At 36.8% G+C, this 24,289-nt stretch overlaps 4 gene segments (V, D, J or C); all 4 read left to right on the top strand.

Annotated features, from left to right (window-relative positions):
- Positions 1 to 6,249: 6,249 nt before the first annotated feature.
- Positions 6,250 to 7,576, top strand: LOC308686565 (Ig kappa chain V region S211-like). The segment is given in 2 exons: positions 6,250 to 6,662; positions 6,750 to 7,576.
- Positions 7,577 to 8,232: 656 nt separating this feature from the next.
- Positions 8,233 to 13,238, top strand: LOC308686566 (Ig kappa chain V region 4135-like). The segment is given in 2 exons: positions 8,233 to 11,724; positions 11,812 to 13,238.
- A 4,425-nt stretch (positions 13,239 to 17,663) lies between these two features.
- On the top strand, positions 17,664 to 21,597 carry LOC308686567 (Ig kappa chain V region 4135-like). The segment is given in 2 exons: positions 17,664 to 18,757; positions 18,845 to 21,597.
- Positions 21,598 to 21,746: 149 nt separating this feature from the next.
- On the top strand, positions 21,747 to 22,702 carry LOC308686564 (Ig kappa chain V region 4135-like). The segment is given in 2 exons: positions 21,747 to 21,929; positions 22,017 to 22,702.
- Positions 22,703 to 24,289: the final 1,587 nt, after the last annotated feature.

Genomic DNA, 24,289 nt, shown 5'->3' with positions numbered 1-24,289 from the left:
CTTCATCACTGACACACACAACAATCTTCATCAACATGACCTTCATCATCATCTTCATCTGGACTCTCACAGCGTTTGCTCAAGGTTTGTGGAGCACAAGTTTGATATTAATTCATTTCTTCAAGTATATTGTCAAAGTTTTGAGTGTATTTTCTTCTTGTTGTGTTTCAGAGTGTAGAGGACAGATCACCGTCACTCAGAGTCCCTCAATAACAGCAGAACAACCAGGAGGAACTGTGAATATCAAATGTAAAACCAGCAGAGATGTGTACAGTGGAAATCGTTTATCCTGGTACTTACAGAAACCTGGAGAAGCTCCTAAACTCCTGATTTATTATGCCAACACCCTCCAGTCAGGAACTCCATCTAGATTCAGTGGCAGTGGATCTAACAGAGATTTCACTCTGACCATCAGTGGAGTCCAGACTGAAGATGCTGGACATTATTACTGTCAGAGTTTCCATTGCAGAGTACATAGTTCTGGTAGTTATTGTGTGGGTGATTATACATTCACACAGTGATAAAGAGTCGTACAAAAACCTCCGTCAGTCAGAGTCACAGTGACTGAACTGAAACTGCAGCTGCTCAAACACACACACACACACACACACACACACACTTTCACAAGTTATTCGTAGATATTAAACAAAGCATTCATTGAGTTTTTAACTTACTAAATACTTTATCTTATCTCTTTATCTTATTACATTTATCTAAAACTATATCTATGATTTGTCCGCATGTTCTTGTTTCATCATGAATCTGCAGGAGTGTTCATGCTCCACTGACTGAAGTTTACTTATAAACTGTGAGTTAAAGCCCTGATCTAATGAAAGACCTGAAACTAAAATGACACAAAGACATAAAGTTACAATTATATTTTATTTATTGACTGAACTGTAATAAAATCATGCCTGAATGATAAAGCACACACACAGTCTTGTATGAAAGGCAGAAAGCAGATGCAGATGTTCATACGGTTCACAGACTTGATTATTAAATTATTTATAAAGGAAATATCATTGAGTTTCAAACTGCCAGAAAAACTCAATCAAGTTCCACTTTCAGTCGATGCAGAAACATAAAGACTGTTGTCTGTAAATGTGTCATCTTTGATATTCTCAGTCTCAATATCCAGTTTTATTGAACAAAAAGTATAAATTATTCAATGTATTGTTTTAACAAGTTGAAAACGAAGACAAAAACTAATTTCAGGTCATCAAGTGTTAGTTTTACAGACAAGAATCGACTGAAAACGACAAATAAGAGTCTAAAAGAAACAGCATTAGAAATAGAAGAATATGTTTCTCTGTAATGTTTGATTCACTTTATCAGCTTTAACTTTCAAAAAGTTGATCTGAATGTTTTTAGAGAAGAGTTTTCACAAAGCCTGTGATCACTAAAGCGATTAGAGTTAAACTGAAGTTATATTATAGATTTGAAGTGTCATTTTCATGATCATCTTCACTGAAACTCACTTTGTTAAAAGCATCAAAGATCAGATGTGAAGAAACACAAGAACTGAATTCACTACAGTTTAAGACTCTGAATAAAACCTCAAGCAAACTTTGTGTGTCACATCCACTATAACTATATAACTTTATAATTAATTATAATTAATTTCTATAAACCTTTTTACTCCTAAAGTATCAGACAGAGCTGATCATTAAGAGGAAATACTAATAAGAATATAAATGCCAGTTTGGAAATATTGCTGTTCATTTAACAATAGATTAGAAAAATATCAATTAATACCAAAATAAAAAGTGGTGCCAAAATACCAGCCAAATGTTATTTTCTTTCAATGTATTTTTAACCCTTTAGAATTGAATTATCTTTGAGGAAGAAAAGAGCTGAAAACTCGTCAAATCAAGTAAATGTCAGAAATAATTGTTTCTAGTTCAGTGGATGAAAAAAAAGATCCTTTGACACTGAAAATCATCTTTACAGTTTTGACAAACATTCAATGTGTAATTGCACACACAAATATATATATAAAAAAAATATGCTACAAGTGCCTCCTTTCTACAAAGTAACTGTCAGCTGTTGTATTACAGTTTTTCTCGATTGTTTACACACATTTTCTGAAAGCATGCCTCATATTCTCAGAACTCTACACACAAATCCAAAAACACACACACAATGGGCAAAACCCCTCAATTCTCCTGCAAAATTAAACTTTACATTCAAAACAATGTTATTTCTTCTCAAAATGGTATTTTGTTTTCAAATGACACACACAAACCATCATATGAATAGACATTTCTAAGAACCAGTTGAACACTGATGTGCTCAATGTAAAACACTATGATGAATGGAAAACACTTCTTCTCCATTCATCATAATGACTTAGGCCTTTTTTTGTTCACTGTTACACTTACTACAGACAGTACATATATAAGTGTGTTGTAAAATATCTGAGAATATTGTTTTTATACTCAGAACACACAAATACATGGTAACGAATATATTTAATTTTTCCCACAAAAACAATGTACACAGTGTACATCCCAACCAACACAAAGTTGTACATACAGTGGTCTACATACAGAAGAATTGACTGTATACAGTTACAGTAATAAAAAATAAATCCAATGTTGGCATCCATTGCTCCATTGAAGAGCTCACCTGTTGCTCTTTTATGCTAAAGCTCTGATTGCTAATTGTAAAACTGTGTGACGGGTGTTTGCCCATGTGATGAGTCAGTGTGCATATCTGAATGGCAGTGTGTTCCTTGTGAAAACAAGAGATTTTCTGCATGAAAATTGTGCCAAAAGCAGAGTGTGTAGTGTTTTGAAAAAAGTGTGTTTTAGAACTGCAATTTGAGTGTAAAGCAGGAATTGTGCTTGTAGTTTAGCAGAATTGGTTCAGGGGGTTGGTGAATGAGTTACATGTTGTGGTCATTGTGTCTCAAGTACCAGAAAATGTGTGTAAACAATCGAGAAAAACTGTAATAATCTTAATATGTGCTGATTTACTGCCATCATCAGTTTGGAGCCGCTGCTGAAAGTGAACCAGTGAAATAAACTAATAGATCATCAGAAGAGAAACCTCCTGAACGCTTCACTAACTGAACTTCAGATCAACAACACACATCAACTCACTGACTTCCCCTGCTTTATGAAGCTCCTCATCACTGAATTACTAACTGAATTTATTAAAGTGAACATGTTTATATCATGTGTGACTCTCAATCAAACTCAGTTATTCAGTGACTGACAGAGACTCGTGTGTGTGATGATCCTCATGTCTGTTCATAAACTGCAGGAACACACATGGATTTGGTGTAAAATTTGGGGATTAACAGCGACGTTTCACTCCAACTACAGTAAAAATATTCTCAAAGTCTCACAGCAGATATTCAGATTAATATACTAAAGTTGGTCTTATAGATGTATTCCGTAATTGTTTTTATTATACGTGTCTGTTAATGAGTGACTGTCTTCAGGGAAATGATGTGGAGTGTGTTTGCATATTGATCAGATCTTCAGTGTGTGAGAGTGTTTATAGTGCTGTGAGTTTAACACTTCATCACTGACACACACAACAATCTTCATCAACATGACCTTCATCATCATCTTCATCTGGACTCTCACAGCGTTTGCTCAAGGTTTGTGGAGCACAAGTTTGATATTAATTCATTTCTTCAAGTATATTGTCAAAGTTTTGAGTGTATTTTCTTCTTGTTGTGTTTCAGAGTGTAGAGGACAGATCACCGTCACTCAGAGTCCCTCAATAACAGCAGAACAACCAGGAGGAACTGTGAATATCAACTGTAAAACCAGCAGAGATGTGTACAGAGATAGTGATGGGGATGATTATATATTCTGGTACTTACAGAAACCTGGAGAAGCTCCTAAACTCCTGATTCGTTATGTAAAAACCCTCCAGTCAGGAACTCCATCTAGATTCAGTGGCAGTGGATCTAACAGTGATTTCACTCTGACCATCAGTGGAGTCCAGACTGAAGATGCTGGACATTATTACTGTCAGAGTTTCCATGAAATCAACAGTAAAGATGTGTTCACACAGTGATAAAGAGTCGTACAAAAACCTCCGTCAGTCAGAGTCACAGTGACTGAACTGAAACTGCAGCTGCTCAAACACTCACACACACACACACACACACACACTAAGAAAAGCAATATTATCTTATAATAAGCAATAATATCATTATATTAATATATTATAATAATATAAAAGTTTGAGCTTGGTCAGTCTATGACAGTTTTGATCATGATTTTTCATAAGTCATTTTTCTCCTGTTATTTTCAGTCATTTGTGAGGAAATTCAGTCGCGTTTGATCTTCACTTAGTGGATATTTTTCAATCTTTCACCATATTTTTGTTTTTCTGCATTTATGATTTATCCTCATTCTTCTTTCTAAACTGAATCACTGCATCATAAAGATGTTCTGCTCGATCAGTTTAATAAGTCTATCGATTTTATCGAGTTTATCCTTCATATATTAACAGCATCACAAAACACAAATCTCAATTACAGAGCAGATGAACATTTATATAATTTTAATTAATATCTTTACATAGAATTTTAAAATTAATTTAGAAATTAAAGACCAGATTAGCAAACAGGTGCAGTCCACCATCAAAAAATAATAATAATTTCCTATTTATTTTATATGTATTGTGTAATTTAACAGTGCTATATGACAGCTTTATCAAACACTGGATCAATATCAACATTTCATACTGATGTTTTTTGTGTGCAGTTTAACACATCCATGTACAGTGGAAATTTATTTATAGTTAATTTTTTATAATAAAGATTAAAGTTTGTTCATGTGTGAATATAGTGTGGGTTATGATGAGCCAACATGTAACTCATAAAGATGAAATCTTATTAACAAACTGACTAATGAATCCATAAGCACAGGAGAAACTGTTCCAGTTCAGAGCGTTTCAGTTGAAAATCTCATTTGCATTGTCAGGTTTAGTGATTGTGATGGTCTCAGAAACACTCATGCTTCATCAAAAGTAGTACCTTGATCTGGCAGAGTATAAAACAGGCGCTGGCCTTCCGTCCCCAAGCAAAGCAGCGAGACCCCTCGTCTGCGTATCTCCGGCCATGCATCTCCGTCATTATGAAAGACTTTCTGCCACGTCTCAAATGGATTCGGTGGCTCCACACTGACAGTGAGAAACAGGGGTTTGCTCGGCACTGAAGCGCTCATCCTCATCGACAAATTGTGGTGTTTTCACCCTTTTAACAGAACACACTCCTGAAATGTAATAAACATAGAATATCACCAAATATGACATTCATAATATAGCAGACAAAATTACATTTAAATGTATGAATGCGTGAAATCAATCAGTAAAATAGACTAAAACGCGACAATAAATAAAAGTTGAAGTAAAGTAAAGCAAATAAAGCATTTCAATAATTTATTTTTGTAATAAATTAAGAATATTGTTGCCAAATGCTGTTAAATAACCTTAAATCTCTTTCTAAAAACACACACATCATACGTTTTTATTAGATAATTTAAGAAAGACTTACAGCTTCTGATCGTCAATTCAGTTCCTCCACCGAAAGTGTACCACAGTGTTTCATTCTAGTGAAAGAGTCGTACAAAAACCTCCGTCACACTCAAACGAACACACACTCCAGCAGAGAAAGAGACGGACGACACACACACACACACACACACACACACACACACACACACACACACACACACACACAGATATGAGACTCAACATCAGGATTATTGAACTGTCTCATCGTCTCTAAATGTCTCTTAATGCATGAAAACTATTAAATCTAAATAAATAATATAATCAGAAAGACTCTGATCTTTACACATCTTAATGGGAGTCTCTAAATGATAATTTTGTCAATATCAAATTTAATTAAAATAAAATGAAATGTTAGCATACATTACATGTGAAAGTACTAATGTAAATCATTCAATAAAAAAACAGAATATCACCAAATATGGCATATTTATAATAATAATAAAAAAATGAATACATCAGTTGGTGAAATCAATCCATAAAATAGAATTAAATGTGACAATAAATGAGATTTGAAATTAGGTTAAGCTTTTCAAGAATACATTTTGTGATAAATTAAGAATATCTTTGCCAAATAAAAACCTTAAACCTTCTTTTAAAAACACACACATCATACAGTTTCATCAGATCATTTAAGAGCCACAAAATCATGATGAAAACATCTTTCTGATGAAATATAAGCTTTATAATGAAATCTTCAGCCAGATTTAGATGGTCATTCTCTATTGGATGACCTTTGACCTGTTATACAGTATCATGGATGATATAAATCTGCAGCTCAGGTATTAAATTCTCTCAGCATCAAAGTCTGAATGAAACTGATCATTAAAACAGTGTTTAGAGCGAGAAGATCGACCCAAAATAACATCAAGTAAATCATGAGTTTCTGTTTCTGAAAATGATCCACAGAAGTTTATTAGCAAAGACACTAAAAGACAAAACAGTGTTTCTTCTGTCTTCAGGGAAATGATGTGGAGTGTGTTTGCATATTGATCAGATCTTCAGTGTGTGAGAGTGTTTATAGTGCTGTGAGTTTAACACTTCATCACTGACACACACAACAATCTTCATCAACATGACCTTCATCATCATCTTCATCTGGACTCTCACAGCGTTTGCTCAAGGTTTGTGGAGCACAAGTTTGATATTAATTCATTTCTTCAAGTATATTGTCAAAGTTTTGAGTGTATTTTCTTCTTGTTGTGTTTCAGAGTGTAGAGGACAGATCACCGTCACTCAGAGTCCCTCAATAACAGCAGAACAACCAGGAGGAACTGTGAATATCAAATGTAAAACCAGCAGTGATGTGCTCAGTGGAAATCGTTTACACTGGTACTTACAGAAACCTGGAGAAGCTCCTAAACTCCTGATTAGTTATGTAAACACTCTCCAGTCAGGAACTCCATCTAGATTCAGTGGCAGTGGATCTTACAGTGATTTCACTCTGACCATCAGTGGAGTCCAGACTGAAGATGCTGGACATTATTACTGTCAGAGTTTCCATTGCAGAACAGATTCTGATAATTATTGTGTGAGTGATCTAGTGTTCACACAGTGATAAAGAGTCGTACAAAAACCTCCGTCAGTCAGAGTCACAGTGACTGAACTGAAACTGCAGCTGCTCAAAGGAGGATCTGAAATAACATCGTCACACTTGCATCTGAAATAAAACCATCTAAATTAAACTCTTTATTAGATTATAGAGGTCAGAAATGAAAGCATACGTTGAGAGAAACAACTAGACAAAGTCCACCAGTGTCCCTGCCCTTACAGAACAAAAATATATGGGAATATACTGCAAAATATAATGAGATATATTACATAATACATTTCCATATATGGGAAACTAGTGCTTATATTTTTCAATACTGCAATATATGCATGACCATGGCTATATATTAATACATATAAAATATTAATTATTGTGTACATATATTGCATATACATGTTCCCATATAAATGTGAATGTATGTTCACACACACACATATACATATATATATATTTTCACGGAATGAGTTGCAACAGATTTCTAGTTCATTATTACTGAATATAAAATTACATTATGGTATATTACATATTTTTCAAATATACTGTTAAACCATTTAATATTTTGATCATTCATATATGGGAAACATATTTTCTTTTCATAAGGGTGCCAGAGTCTCGGTGGTATTTGTTTTAAATTTCAGGCAGGTTCTGCTCCTTATCAATCAGTCAGTACAGTATCAACTTACACTGTATAAACACACACAGTCCTGTATGAACACACACCAGTGAAGGCCAGCGCTGCTCTTAGACCTCGACTCTCATCCTGATGATCCAGCAGTTCATCCGCTCAAAGAAGAGGATCTGACAGATAATGAAGATAAATCACTGACCTCTACTGGCTCATCCCTGGTCCCCTTGAAAAGTGGAACGAGATGCTGCGCTGCTTAGCGCATCGGGAACGTCTTTAATCGTGACCAGCTGTGAATATTGTGTGTAACACGTCAATAGAATTGACCCGGAGGTAATATAGCCTCGGCCGATGACATCATCGGTGCGCATCCGCGACGCGAGGCTATAAATAGATGAGCCACAGGTGCATCATCAGGATATTTTGTCTGAAGAGCAGTCCTGGGACATCTTCAGCACGGCAATGCAGCGCAGCATCTCGTTCCGCTTTTTCAGGGAACAGGGTTACAGTCAAGTAACCCGGAACGTTCCCTTTCAAAAGCTACACTCGATGCTGCGCTGCTCAGCGCATTGGGAACGAGAATACCCACGCCGCCGTGCTTGAAGGTGCCTGGACCCCTTACGGTTGTGTAGTTGTGCTCACAAGAACGCAAGAAGGCCTCAGACATTAGCTTGTGATGTCGACTCAAGAACGTGAGAGCCCGGAGTTGCATGAGCATCCAAACTATAAAATCTTATGAATGTGTGCAGAGAGGACCAGCCTGCCGCATCACAAACAAATTGCAAGGGGGCACCTCTTGCCAGAGCACTTGAAGAGGCGAGGGAGCCCGACAGGCAGGGAGCCCGACAGGGAGGCATCTGTCGTTAGCATTCTGCGACGGCAAGACGCATCTAAAGTGGGACCCAAAGTAAGGAATCGGGGTCTAAACCACATAGAAAGGGAACGAAGCCACAGCGCGTAACCATTACCATAAAGATGGATTTTAGAAATTACATGAAGCGTTCAGCACGTGCTCTTGCCTTTTTTTGCCCTTGGGGATTTTATAGCGATTTTGAGCAACAACCGAAGTGGTCTCATGTGCAAAAGGCCCAGATGGATCACTGTGGACGCAGCTGCCATGAGACCTATGTAATGTCCTGACCTAGCCAGATGTTGCTTTAGGGTGTTTAAAATGGTCTTGACAAGTGGGGGACAGTTGTGCCCCCGATGGTGACAAAGTCCCATTTAACCCCCAAGCACATTACCCTCTGGGGAAGAGAGTGTACGCTCTTCTTGGCGTTGCAACTCAGCCCCATAGAGAGAAGATGAGCGGGGATCGATCTCGATGTCGAAGCGCAAGCTCTTGAGACTGGGCCAGTCGTCTATGTAACATGGCTAGGTCGAATGGAAAGACCCGATATTGGTAAGCTTCGCCCACAAAAGCAATCTTCGGGAACTTCCTGTGGCAATATTTCTATGTGAAAATATGCGTCTTTAAGATCGACGGTGAAGAACCAATCGCGATGTTGAATTTGTAACACGATCTTCTTGATAGTTAGCATCTTGAACTTGAGCGTTCTGACGGAACAGTTCAAGCCTCAAAGATCTAAAAACGGACGAAGTCCCCCATTTCTTTCTTTCTTAAGACAGCAGTTGTGCCTACTCCTGTTTCACGGTAGTGGGAACCACACCGTTAAAACGAAGAGGGCAACGTATTCCTTTTTCCTGTCTTTAGGACACAACAAGAGATACCCGGCAGTAGCTTTCACGCTGCCAAAGTCTCTTTAATACTTCCTGTTAGGGGAATGATAAATGTTCTGTGTCCTTGGTGATAACAGGAAACAAAAGAACATTCAACATTTCGCAGGAAACCGCTGCCCCCCGAATCACCAGAGGTGGCAAGGATGTTACAGTGGTTTTGTGAGGGTGTCAGGTAGGAGCTGATTGATGTATTTTACATTCCCCGTCCCGAAGGGGCACACCCCCACAGACCTGGGACAAAAAAACTCAGGATTTTGGTCTCTGGTATAAAACGAGGCTGCTGAGAGCGACTGCGGGTGCTGCTACCCCTTTGAAATAAGCAAAGCATTAACTGTGAACCCATACAGAAAAAAAAAAATATTGAAATATATTTTAAAGTGTCAAAAATATATGTGGCATATATTCCAAATACATTGAAATATATTTGCATTGTTGTTCACTTATATTTATCATTTTGAAATATATTCTGAAATATAACAAAAATATATGATGTTAAGTGTGAAATATATTTACATTTATAATGTAATAATTGTAATGTAAATATATGGTCATAAAATGTTAAGCTTGCTAAAGAAGGGTCGAAAATGTATTTTGATCATAGTAATTCCTCTACCTTTTCCCCAATACACAACCGTAGGCTACCATATTTCACTACTGTATTATGACACACAGCTGTAATTAATGCTGTACTTACATTTAAATGACTGCAATGTAAAATAACAGATAGTTGCTTTCCTAGGACTATTAGGCCATATTAGGTGGCACGTACCTAACACTAAGTGCAATTATTAGATTTATTGTTGTTTTATTGACATCTTTCCTGAAGTCATTTAAATATTGAAAATATGCACAATATTTATGATGCAAGTATAAGTGACACTCCAACAGTGAAGTGCACTTAAACAATAGATAGAACTCAGTGTCTAACGCTGCATACACACACTATTAAATAACTGTATTCAATTCTGTAAAAATAGGGGGAAAAACTCTGCATTCTGTGTGTTATTTCCTACATAAAATTGTCATTTTAGGCCAATAAAGTCAGTAAAGGGGCAGCCTTGGCTTATTGGTTAGGGCTTTGGGCTTGTAACCGAAGGGTTGCCGGTTCGGTCCTTGACCAGTGGGGAAAGTGGTAAAACACTGCTCTCCCATGCCCACATCCATGGCTGAAGTGGTCTATCTAGAAAATATGTTGTTTGTTTGTGAAAATGTTAACTTTTTAAATTTCAAAATATATTTCAAATGAAACAATTTGCAAAAGTTAAACATATATGAAAATATATTTACATATATTTAACTAAACTATATTTATTGGGCCAATTTCAAATATTTGCATATATTCCAAAAATATATTTTCAAAATATATTTCAAATATATTTCTTTTGTGTATGTGAACATTCACTGTGCTCGCAATCACCATGCTCAAACGAAAGGGCAGCATGCTCTATCCCCAAACAAACAAAGAAGTAAGTGTGTGTATCCAGTTCTAACATAGGACGAGAACATGGAGGAACACAGCACTTACTAAGAGAGAAAAAGAGAAAATTCTGCACACTGCCAGTTGAAAACTAACTCCTAGCAAGATCTGTAGCAGATAGAGAGTTAGAGATGCTTCTGACGCACACATACACAGAATGGCCTCTGATGACGAAATATCCTGATGATGCACCTGTGGCTCATCTATTTATAGCCTCGCGTCGCGGGTGCGCGCCGATGACGTCATCGCCCGAGGCTATATTAAATGCTGGATTCACTCCGCATGGATGTGACATGTTACAATTATTACACATTAAAGCAATGTAAAGGCAGACTAACAGATTATTAGAAAAATACTCGTAGCAAAGTATATTTAAAATATATATATATTCCAATTATTGGTAAAAGTGTAAATAATCTTAAATGTCTCACTGTTGCTCAAATTTAAATCTGCTCACAGCAGAGATTCAGATTAATACTGAAGTTGGTCTGTAATCAGAACTGAATTTAATAGCATTTTTAACATTTTGACTATTGTAGAAGATCAAATATTATGAAAAACTTTCTATTTTTCCTCTGTTCTCACTTCAGTGATTGTGTTTTGTGTCTGTTAATGAGTGACTGTCTTCAGGGAAATGATGTGGAGTGTGTTTGCATATTGATCAGATCTTCAGTGTGTGAGAGTGTTTATAGTGCTGTGAGTTTAACACTTCATCACTGACACACACAACAATCTTCATCAACATGACCTTCATCATCATCTTCATCTGGACTCTCACAGCGTTTGCTCAAGGTTTGTGGAGCACAAGTTTGATATTAATTCATTTCTTCAAGTATATTGTCAAAGTTTTGAGTGTATTTTCTTCTTGTTGTGTTTCAGAGTGTAGAGGACAGATCACCGTCACTCAGAGTCCCTCAATAACAGCAGAACAACCAGGAGGAACTGTGAATATCAAATGTAAAACCAGCAGAGATGTGTACAATGGAAATTGTTTATCCTGGTACTTACAGAAACCTGGAGAAGCTCCTAAACTCCTGATTTATTATGCCAACACCCTCCAGTCAGGAACTCCATCTAGATTCAGTGGCAGTGGATCTAACAGTGATTTCACTCTGACCATCAGTGGAGTCCAGACTGAAGATGCTGGACATTATTACTGTCAGAGTTTATACTGGCCTGAGAGCATTCGGTGGTTCACACAGTGATAAAGAGTCGTACAAAAACCTCCGTCAGTCAGAGTCACAGTGACTGAACTGAAACTGCAGCTGCTCAAAGGAGGATCTGAAATAACATCGTCACACTTGCATCTGAAATAAAACCATCTAAATTAAACTCTTTATTAGATTATAGAGGTCAGAAATAAAAGCATACGCTGAGAGAAACAACTAGACAAAGCCCACCAGTGTCCCTGCCCTTACAGAACAAAAATATATGGGAATATACTGTAAAATATAATGCTATATATTACATTTAATACATTTCCATATATGGGAAACTACAGTAGTGCTTATATTCTTCAATATACTGCAATATATGCATTGACCATGGCTATATAAAAAAATTAAAATATTATTAATTATTGTGTACATATATTGAACATACATGTTCCCATGTAAATGTATGTTCTCACACACACACACACACACACACACACATTTTTTCACAGCATTTATTTGATCATTAATGTGATAATTCTGGATATGGATATTGCTTATTGAGTTCTACATATAAACACAATTCTCACCTCTGAAAGGTTTTCCTCAGTGGGTTTTACAGCAATATGCTGCACAATGCGTTGATATTTTCGATGAAATGCGTTGATTTGTTAGTGTGAGTGATGAACAGCGTCATGATATTGGAAACTGGCATTTCTTACCATATTATTTTAATATAGGCTACTTAAATGATGAAAACACTGGTTTCATAGAAAGCGGTCTATTTCTGCACTGATCAATAAGTCGAATACATATCTAAGCCTCTCCCTCCTATTGAGCGCTGGAATTATTACTTTATTAATACATTTATTTATGATTTCACTTTTCTAACGTTTTTGAAATTTTTGGAACTGCTAACACACACACACACACCAGCTCTTGAAGCTCCGCCCCCTGTGCCGGGAGCAGCAGCTCATTTGCAACGGTGTGTTTTTGCTCACCCTCAAACAGTGATGATTTTAACATGCTATAAAAATATCTGTGGGGTATTTTGAGCTAAAACTTCACACACACACACTCTGGGGACATCAGAGACTTATTTTACATCTTGTGAAAAGGGCATTATACACCCCTTAACTTACTGACATTAAAGGACAAGTTCGGTATTTTACACTTAAAGCCCTGTTTACAGATCGTTTCTGATGAAATAGAACGGTTAAGATTAAAATTTGGACACATGCTGCTGTCCCAAGAATTTTAGGTTTATTTCGCTTCCCCATGTTTATCTTCAATCTATATCATAATCTCTGTGAGGTTCATCATGAATCTGCAGGTGTTTTAATGCTTCGCTGAAGTTTATTAATATGTGAGCAAAAGCCCTGATCCAATGAAAGACCTGAAATGAAAACAAGACAAATGGACTCAAACACATGAAGTTATTATTTTATTTCAAACTATGTTGATTGAATTGTAATAAAATTATGACTGAATGATAAAGCACTCATACAGTTGTGTATGAAACACACAAAGCAGAGCAGACGACAGATCAGAAAAAGAAATATTCAAGCCTGTTTCCACCTTAGATTAAAAATAATAATAATTAATAATTATTATTTTTAAACTGATTTGATTATTTACTGCCGACATCCAGTTTTCTGCCAAGAGTGAATCACAGAGAAACAAACTATTATTGAGTGTTTGATGAGGGAAAATGAACTTCTGAACATTGTCATATTCCTCATTTCTGCTCTTCTGTCGTGACTGAGACTCATTTGAGAGGAAACGGCTTTGAATTTGTGTCCCACCCCTGAGACTGAAGCTCAATATCAGCGTCTGTCAGTCAGACTGTTCATCCAACATCTCTGTCCTTCAGTTTCACTCATTCCCAGTAAAGATGAGGACACACACACTGATCTTCTGCTCTCTGCTGCTGCTCCTCAACGGTGACACTCACTTTCACTGCATTTACTACTTTACATTTACTTGTTTTAGCAAAGATCATTCATTTATTCTGGTGATTTTCTTCTTGTTGTGTTTCAGAGTGTATAGGACAGATCACCGTCACTCAGAGTCCCTCAATAACAGCAGAACAACCAGGAGGAACTGTGAATATCAAATGTAAAACCAGCAGTGATGTTTATTACAGTAGAGCTCATTATATATTCTGGTACTTACAGAAACCTGGAGAAGCTCCTAAACTCCTGATTCGTTATGCAGACCGCCTCGAGTCAGGAACTCCATCTAGATTCAGTGGCAGTGGATCTAACAGTGATTTCACTCTGACCATCAGTGGAGTCCAGACTGAAGATGCTGGACATTATTACTGTCAGAGTTTCCATTGCAGAGCAAATTCTTATAGTAATTGTGGGAGTGATCGTACATTCACACAGTGATAAAGAGTCGTACAAAAACCTCCGTCAGTCAGAGTCACAGTGACTGAACTGAAACTGCAGCTGCTCACACACTCTCACACTCAACAGTGAAGAAACACAAAAATGAACTTAATTTCAGAAATGATAAGAAATGATTTTGATCATTATTTTAGATAATTGTTGGTTTATCTATTCTCATATGGTTGTTCATCTCTCTGTCTCTGTCCAGGATAGATCAAACCGAAGGCACTATGAATGGAGCATGGGGCACATCATTAAGGAGACCTTCCGATTTCTGACTATCACTGACTTAGCACGTTGCAAGCTCGCAAATATTAAAAAAAAATTACACCTTTGTTATGAGTCAGCAGTGAGAGGCCGCTTAGGGTAAAGTAGTTGCACTGCATCCTCTGACTATTTCAGGACTGGCTAGTTTGTGATCGTGAGCGCACATTTGCGACGTGACGTCTCAAAGCGACACCGGGTCCTTAATGAATGAATATTTGAGATTATGAGATGCCCAGAATAATCCTTGTTCTAAATTAAATCACAACTAATCTGAGGATCAGCTGTTAAGATAGAAAATTTGAAAAAACAAAGAGTCACTTAAATTTGAAGTCAGATTAAATTATTCATGGAGTCAGAATTAAAATTAGAAATCAACTGTTCACTCTCCGAAAAAAAGGTACAAAAGCTGTCACTGTGGCGGTATCCTTTTCAAAAGGTACACCTTTGTACCTAAAGAGTGCATATAAGTCCCTCAAAGGTACATATTGGTACCAAACGTGTACATATTAGTACCTAAATGGTACATATTAGAACCCTTTTGAAGGGTACTGTACTGTCCCAGTGACAGCTTTTGTACCTTTTTTTCTGAGAGTGTTTAATAAATTAAAGTGATTTTTCCAGAAGCGCCTGAATTCACATACACGCTGAATTCCCTTCGACCACGACACCGGTTTTTGGGCCAGAGGGTGGAGTTTACAAAGATAACTACCACCCCACTCAATCTCTCACTATTCCATCAGAGATTAAAAGCAGCTTTTCCTATTGGCCCCAGCGTCCAAGTGTTGATTAATTCATCTAGTTCTAAATAGTTTAAGCATGCGGTTGTTCAGCCTCTGCTTAAGAAACAGGTCTGGATGAGGGTTGCTTTAATATTTATCGGCCTGTCTTAAATAATCATTTTTATCAAAACTTTTAGATAAAGTTGTGCTGTCTCAATTGAACTTGTTTTTAAATGCAGCCAAGTTATTACAACCTTTTCAATCTGGTTTTACTGCCCATCAAAGCACAGAGTCTGTCTTGCTAAAAGTGATTAATAACATTTTACTTACAGTTGATGCTGGTAAAAATGCTGTATTGATCTTACTTGATCTTACAGCTGCCTTTGATACTGTAGACCATAATATTCTTCTTAGGTGTTTAGAGCATTTATTCTGTATTAGCCTTACAGTGGTTTAGATCATATCTTAAAGACAAGTCTTTTTCTGTGGAGATAGGCAAGTTCTCTTCATCTTCTGCTGCTATTATTAGTGGAGTACCTCAGGGCTCTATTCTGGGTCCACTTCTTTTTAACCTTATATATGCGTCCGTTGGGGGAAATTATTAAGAAGCACAATGTTTTATTCCATTTTTATGCCGATGATACACCGCTGTATCTGCCGTTGAAAGCTGGCGGTTACATTCAGACCTTGATGGATTGCATCCGGGACATTAAGGAATGGTTATCAATTAACTTTCTCCAACTTAATGAGGACAAATCAGAAATTATTGTTTTTGGCCCTATTATTAAGGAGCTGGGTAACCATTTCCCCTCAGTTTCCTCTCAGGTCAGGAACCTTGGAGTCAATCTTGACTCAGAATTATGTTTATCTAAACAAATTAATTCTGTTGTAAAGAATAGTTTTGATCAATTGTGGTCAATTTCCAAACTTAAATCATTTTTGTCATTCCAAGACTTGGAGAAGGTTATTCATGCTTTTATTACCTCACGCTTAGACTACTGTAATTCATTGTATTTGGGTCTTCCTCAATCATCACTTGCACGCCTCCAGATGGTGCAAAATGCTGCAAGGCTGCTGACCGGGACAAAGAAATACGATCATGTCACCCCAATTATAGCTTCGCTTCATTTGCTCCCGATCCATTTGAATTCAGTTTAAAATTCTGTTGTTTGTTTTTAAAGCTCTCCATTATTAATGCTCCATTATATCTTATATATGTTTTTAAAGCTCTTAATGATCAAGCTCCATTATATCTTAAGAGATCGTCTTGCTCCTCTGTCATCCACTAGATCTTTAAGATCTTCAGACGGGGCTCTTTTATCTATCCCTCGCTCCTGTCTAACATCTAAGGGAGATAGAGCCTTTGCTGTTGCCGCCCCTCGTCTATGGACCCAATTGCCTTGCACCTTCAATTGCTATTTTTAAATCTAAATTGAAAACTTATCTTCTTAAATTGAAAACTTATCTGCACTCTGTGAATTAGTTTGTGAATTTCAATTCAAAATATATCATAGTGAATAAGAAAGAAATCTTTCTTAAAAATAATCAAAAACCTATGAATCGTGAATTGAATCAGATCAACATCTACATTTACTCCTCTAGTCCAGTCACACGTGATCTACCAGTGAAGAGTCTCATTACGTTATATAAGTCATACAAGTCATATAATCTACCACTCAAACTTCATAACGGTCTCATCCCTCCATCAGCAGAAGTGAAACTGCTCCAGTTCAGAGCGTTGAACCAGTAAAAGAGTGAAACTGTGAGTTTGAGGTGAAAATCTCATTTGCATTGTCAGGTTTAGTGATTGTGATGGTCTCAGAATAGAGCAGATCATGTTCAAACCCCAAGAGCTTCATTTCACATTTAGGGGAGACCGGAGTTGTAACACTGGGTCAGTTTGACACGTCAGAGCTATGGTGATGTCATCAATATCACACACCGCATCATGTGACTGTGATCAACATTGTACGTTTTATGACCAAAAACAATTTTTCAGGAGGAAAAGTAAAAAATGATTATTTTTATAAAGATTATTTTTTGCCGAACAATCATTGTATTGTAGATCATTTGACTTGCATAATCTAAAGTAGATATTTCTCTAGTTTAATTTGATGCTTTACACTCATAACTTCAAACCCACATGCTAAAACAGTTAGCTATGTTACGGCTGTTTGCGGTGAGGATAGTTTTAACAGTTCATTAAAAATATTACAACCAAACCCTTAAGATGATTCCAGTTATCAATCACATTCCCTGTTAAGACAAAATCATGTGAGTTTTTGTTGCACATTGAGGGATTTATGAATATGTTTCCATTATAGTTTATGTGCATGTCTTCTTATCGGATAAAAACATCATCACCTCAGTCGAGCACATACGATTTTTTCTGCACATTTTTAGAATTGATGTTCATCTCGACATTTCCATCCAACGTTTTTTTTATGTGATAGTCAATCCCAAAATTCACATAAAATAGGAGGATGGCACCATAGCTAGTGACTGAACTGTTGTGTGACAGGAATTGAGAACACACACACATGATCACACACACAAACACACACAGCAGTTGTTTTTGTGCTAAATTTGAAGTCCTCAAAAAAATACAATACATTTTTTGTTACTTAAAATTGTTGACTTTATTCAAAACTGATTATTCTTTGTTCTTCAAAAACATTCTTGCACACATTTAGATTGTGTGGATCTTATTTCAGTAAATTATCTCTCATTGTTCCATCGATCCCCAGCCTGAGTTACAACAGGACAGGGTTATGTCTCAACAACGACCTCTTTGTGTTTGACAGTAACTCACATAATCTGTGATTGTGTTGTACATGTCCAAGTGAGTTATATTTCTAGCAGACAAATGTGGAAACCATGTCTCAAATTTTGAGAGATAAAGAACAAACAAACACTGAGTTACCGACGCTCAAACAACAGTGTTTCTCTCCTCCGTCTCTCTGCTGAATGCAGCTGTTCTCCACTATTACAGTCAATCAAGAACATTTAGTGTCTTCATCAAATCACTCATTATTGTGTTTTAGCTCAGCCCAAAATAATGCAGCAAGTAAATAAACATCTATACAAAGCTGTTGCACAAACATAGTGTGAGTGTATCTTCTGTCTTCAGGGAAATGATGTGGAGTGTGTTTGCATATTGATCAGATCTTCAGTGTGTGAGAGTGTTTATAGTGCTGTGAGTTTAACACTTCATCACTGACACACACAACAATCTTCATCAACATGACCTTCATCATCATCTTCATCTGGACTCTCACAGCGTTTGCTCAAGGTTTGTGGAGCACAAGTTTGATATTAATTCATTTCTTCAAGTATATTGTCAAAGTTTTGAGTGTATTTTCTTCTTGTTGTGTTTCAGAGTGTAGAGGACAGATCACCGTCACTCAGAGTCCCTCAATAACAGCAGAACAACCAGGAGGAACTGTGAATATCAAATGTAAAACCAGCAGAGATGTGTACAATGGAAATTATTTATCCTGGTACTTACAGAAACCTGGAGAAGCTCCTAAACTCCTGATTTATAGAGCAAACACCCGTCAGTCAGGAACTCCATCTAGATTCAGTGGCAGTGGATCTAACAGTGATTTCACTCTGACCATCAGTGGAGTCCAGACTGAAGATGCTGGACATTATTACTGTCTGAGTTTATACTGGCCTGAGAGCATTCAATGGTTCACACAGTGATAAAGAGTCGTACAAAAACCTCCGTCAGTCAGAGTCACAGTGACTGAACTGAAACTGCAGCTGCTCAAAGGAGGATCTGAAATAACATCGTCACACTTGAATCTGAAATAAAACCATATAAAATAATCTGACACTCTTAATAATTATAGAGTTCAGAAAGAGATGTTGTGCTCTTATAGATCAGTGACACATTTGCGATCTGAGTGATTTCAGTTTGCTCTATAGTTGCCGCCTTTTATTAATAATAGATCTTAGAGTGCAACACCCCCACAGCTTCAGTCGTTTTCTCTTCATGGGTTAGGCCTACGCTTCATTTCATTTGGAAACATTAAGTAGTTTTGATTTACAAGCCGTTTAATGTTTGATGATCACATTATTTTACATTTGAGTGAGCAATCTTCTATTACTTGTTTCAGCTTCTTCTTCTCCTGTGTTTTGATCCGGATATTCTGTACTAGAAGATGTGTCATAGCGCCCCCTATCATATAACAGTGAAAACATGGATAGCTGGAAAATTCAGTCAATGGTGGGAAAGAGTAAAGTAGAATTAGAGTAAATTCCTATGTGCACCAGTGGACTAGCCTACCCAAAAATTCAGATATGCAGAATTAGAAACATATCTGTTTTATATCATTATTTTAATCAATATTTTCAAACAAAGTTTCATAAGACTGTATATGAAAAACTATGTAAAAAAAGTATATTTAATAGGCTACTCGATCAAAAGAGTTAACACAACTACAAGCCAAGTATACTTTGAATAATTAAACTTTTAAGTATATCCCGATCAAAAGATTGAGAACAAGTACTGGCCAAATATACTTGGACTTTTCTCTCAGTATAAGTCAAGTACACTTAAGTGTAATTAAGTATATTTCTGAGAAGTACATAAAGTATATTTTTGAGAAGTACATCAAATGTAGACTGAAAGTATACTTTCTTATTTTTAGTTGAAAAGAAGTATACTAATAGAACACTTGAATAAACTTATTTTCCATGCTTATTTTATTTACTCTATAAACTATTCCACCCAAAAGCTTGTTACTATATAAACCTGAACATGTTAGTTTATAAGATGGTGTGTAATATTATGTTTAAAAAAAAATAATTAATAAGCTACTCAATCAAAATAGTAAACACAAGTACAAGCCAAGAATACTTAGAATACTTAATTATACTTTTAAGTATATCTCGATCAACAAGTATAGGCCACATATACTAGACTTCTCTGTCAGTATAAGTCAAGTATACTTAACTGCAATTTGAAGTATATTTCTCAGAAGTACATAAAGTATATTTCTGAGAAGTACATAAAAAGTAGACTGAAAGTATACTTTCTTATTTTTAGATTAAAAGAAGTATACTAATAGCACACATGAATAAACTTCTTTTTCGTAAGGGTACTTCTAATGGGAACTTTGTATAATTATGCCGTGGTTTCACACGTACACTTAGTTAGAATAATGCTCACCCTGTTTAGACTGGTCTAACAACACTCTGTTGGTGGCCATACGTCCGGATTTTAAGCCCCCTGTCCGGCGCAGCCTCAAGCCTGACACTCATTTTTGGAGTTGCGCTGAATCGGCCTAAAAACCCCAGCTCTAGAATCTTTATTGGGACGCAGCAGCGTAAGATCTCTGGCCAAACAAACGATTGGCTGAAAGCGCTGTCAGAAAAATATCTGATATATCATGGGTTAAAAACGTTAACAAGCCTCCACGTCATGGAGTCCACGTGCTGGCTACCTCATATCATAACGTTAACATGCCGAAACGTCAGACCTCATTTAATTCGGAATGGACAAAAGAGCACGAATTTGGCCATGATGACCCTAGAGGAGCTGGTGTCGCCTGAGCTGCTGCAGAAGGGGGAACTTCTTTAAGAACTGAAATGTATATTTAATTCATTTTCGCATTCATTATTTGTTTAAGTATTTCTGTTATTTCCAGAAGTCCAGAAATGTTATGTTTTCAGGCACTGCGCACTTTGCAAGACAGGTTCATCTCAGTGGTCAGTTTTTGAAACAGACATCACAATGTCTTGAATAAATACAAATACTGTGAACAAACACTTTTTTGCCACTTCTGTTACACATAGGTCTACATTACGATATATCGTAGATCAAATTCTCTGGCAACGAATAGACTATTTCAGAATCACTGTATCATGATACCATCGATATAATGGACAAAATTGTATTGTAGTTGCAAGTACACCATAGTCCTATGCAATTATTCTTGCCTCACTAAATGCCGCAAAGTGTCCTCCTTTTTGGTGTTATGGAAATGGCCACTAAACGCTAAACCCATTATTAACCTCTACAGTTCTGAGTATACATTGACTTTGCCGATGTGTTAGTCAGATCTCTGAAACTTCAGTCGGCGTGCTCCTCTGCTCCTCACAGTAAAAATATTCTCACAGCAGATATTCAGGTTCATATACTGAAGTTGGTCTTGTAGATTTATTCAGAACTAAATTGAATTCTGTAATTTTTAACATCTTGCCTATTGTAGAAGATCAAATATGAAAAACAATTTTTACTCTGTTCTCACTTCAGTGATTGTGTTTTGTGTCTGTTAATGAGTGACTGTCTTCAGGGAAATGATGTGGAGTGTGTTTGCATATTGATCAGATCTTCAGTGTGTGAGAGTGTTTATAGTGCTGTGAGTTTAACACTTCATCACTGACACACACAACAATCTTCATCAACATGACCTTCATCATCATCTTCATCTGGACTCTCACAGCGTTTGCTCAAGGTTTGTGGAGCACAAGTTTGATATTAATTCATTTCTTCAAGTATATTGTCAAAGTTTTGAGTGTATTTTCTTCTTGTTGTGTTTCAGAGTGTAGAGGACAGATCACCGTCACTCAGAGTCCCTCAATAACAGCAGAACAACCAGGAGGAACTGTGAATATCAAATGTAAAACCAGCAGAGATGTGCACTGGAATAGTAATGGAGATTTCTTAGCCTGGTACTTACAGAAACCTGGAGAAGCTCCTAAACTCCTGATTTATATAACAAACCGCCTCCAGTCAGGAACTCCATCTAGATTCAGTGGCAGTGGATCTAACAGAGATTTCACTCTGACCATCAGTGGAGTCCAGACTGAAGATGCTGGACATTATTACTGTCAGAGTTTATACTGGCCTGAGAGCATTCAGTGGTTCACACAGTGATAAAGAGTCGTACAAAAACCTCCGTCAGTCAGAGTCACAGTGACTGAACTGAAACTGCAGCTGCTCACACACACACACACACACACACACACACACATTTTTTCTTCTTAATCATACACTCATACTGTAAAGTGAATCATAAACATGTTGTTGCTTGACTAGTTTATTAATCATCTTCCATAAAGCTGCTGTTTAGATCATCATGTACAAGAGTCACAGATGAACTGATTCAGTGAAAGAGAGAAACCGTATTTAACATGATCAGACGCTCCACCGTCCCACAATCAGTCTGTCTGTGACCATTCACTGTTTTCTGGACGCATTAATTATGAATCCAGCGATGCGTCTGAGTCTCACATGAGCAGAAGACAGATCTCTCACAGCAACACTTCAGTCTCGAGTCAAACACACTTAAACATTCATAAAGATGTTATTGCTCAACACTGAAATAAAGCGCTTCATTGTGTGGAAACTTCACTGTTATTTTTACAAGATAAAATACTGCAGTTTTACTGAGATCAGTGTTTATGGGCGATCAGAGACATTTAAGGGGTTTTAGGATATATGAGTTTATTTTATTTAAATATGAGACTTTGAATGTATCAGCTATTATTTTAATATGTGGATAGTTTACTGAAATTATGAAATATGGAATATCTTTCCTAGGTATTTTATAGGCGCATTGCACTCTGTGAATTAGTTTGTGAATTTCAATATCAAAATAGTCAATCCCAAAATTCACATAAAATAGGAGGATGGCACCATAGCTAGTGACTGAACTGTTGTGTGACAGGAATTGAGAACACACACACATGATCACACACACAAACACACACACAGTTGTTTTTGTGCTAAATTTGAAGTCCTTAAAAAATACAATAAATCTTTTGTTACTTAAAATTGTTGATTTTATTCAAAACTTAACATTCTTTGTTCTTCAAAAACATTCTTGCACACATTTAGATTGTGTGGATCTTATTTCAGTAAATTATCTCTCATTGTTCCATCGATCCCCAGCCTGAGTTTCAACAGGACAGGGTTATGTCTCAACAACGACCTCTTTGTGTTTGACAATAACTCACATAATCTGTGATTGTGTTGTACATGTCCAAGTGAGTTATATTTCTAGCAGACAAATGTGGAAACCATGTCTCAAATGTTGAGAGATAAAGAACAAACAAACACTGAGTTACCGATGCTCAAACAACAGGTGTTTCTCTCCTCCGTCTCTCTGCTGAACGCAGCTGTTCTCCACTATTACAGTCAATCAAGAACATTTAGTGTCTTCATCAAATCACTCATTATTGTGTTTTAGCTCAGCCCAAAATAATGCAACAAGTGAATAAACATCTATACAAAGCTGTTGCACAAACATAATGAGAGAGTTTCTGCTGTCTTCAGGTAAATGATGTGGAGTGTGTTTGCATATTGATCAGATCTTCAGTGTGTGAGAGTGTTTATAGTGCTGTGAGTTTAACACTTCATCACTGACACACACAACAATCTTCATCAACATGACCTTCATCATCATCTTCATCTGGACTCTCACAGCGTTTGCTCAAGGTTTGTGGAGCACAAGTTTGATATTAATTCATTTCTTCAAGTATATTGTCAAAGTTTTGAGTGTATTTTCTTCTTGTTGTGTTTCAGAGTGTAGAGGACAGATCACCGTCACTCAGAGTCCCTCAATAACAGCAGAACAACCAGGAGGAACTGTGAATATCAAATGTAAAACCAGCAGAGATGTGTACAGATGGAGTGGTGGGGAGGAAGGTATATTCTGGTACTTACAGAAACCTGGAGAAGCTCCTAAACTCCTGATTCGTTATGTAAAAACCCTCCAGTCAGGAACTCCATCTAGATTCAGTGGCAGTGGATCTAACAGTGATTTCACTCTGACCATCAGTGGAGTCCAGACTGAAGATGCTGGACATTATT

The sequence above is a fragment of the Scardinius erythrophthalmus genome, assembly GCF_964197995.2.
Source record: "Scardinius erythrophthalmus genome assembly, contig: HAP1_SCAFFOLD_434, whole genome shotgun sequence".
Taxonomy (NCBI): domain Eukaryota; kingdom Metazoa; phylum Chordata; class Actinopteri; order Cypriniformes; family Leuciscidae; genus Scardinius; species Scardinius erythrophthalmus.
This window is presented reverse-complemented; position numbering and strand designations above follow the sequence as displayed.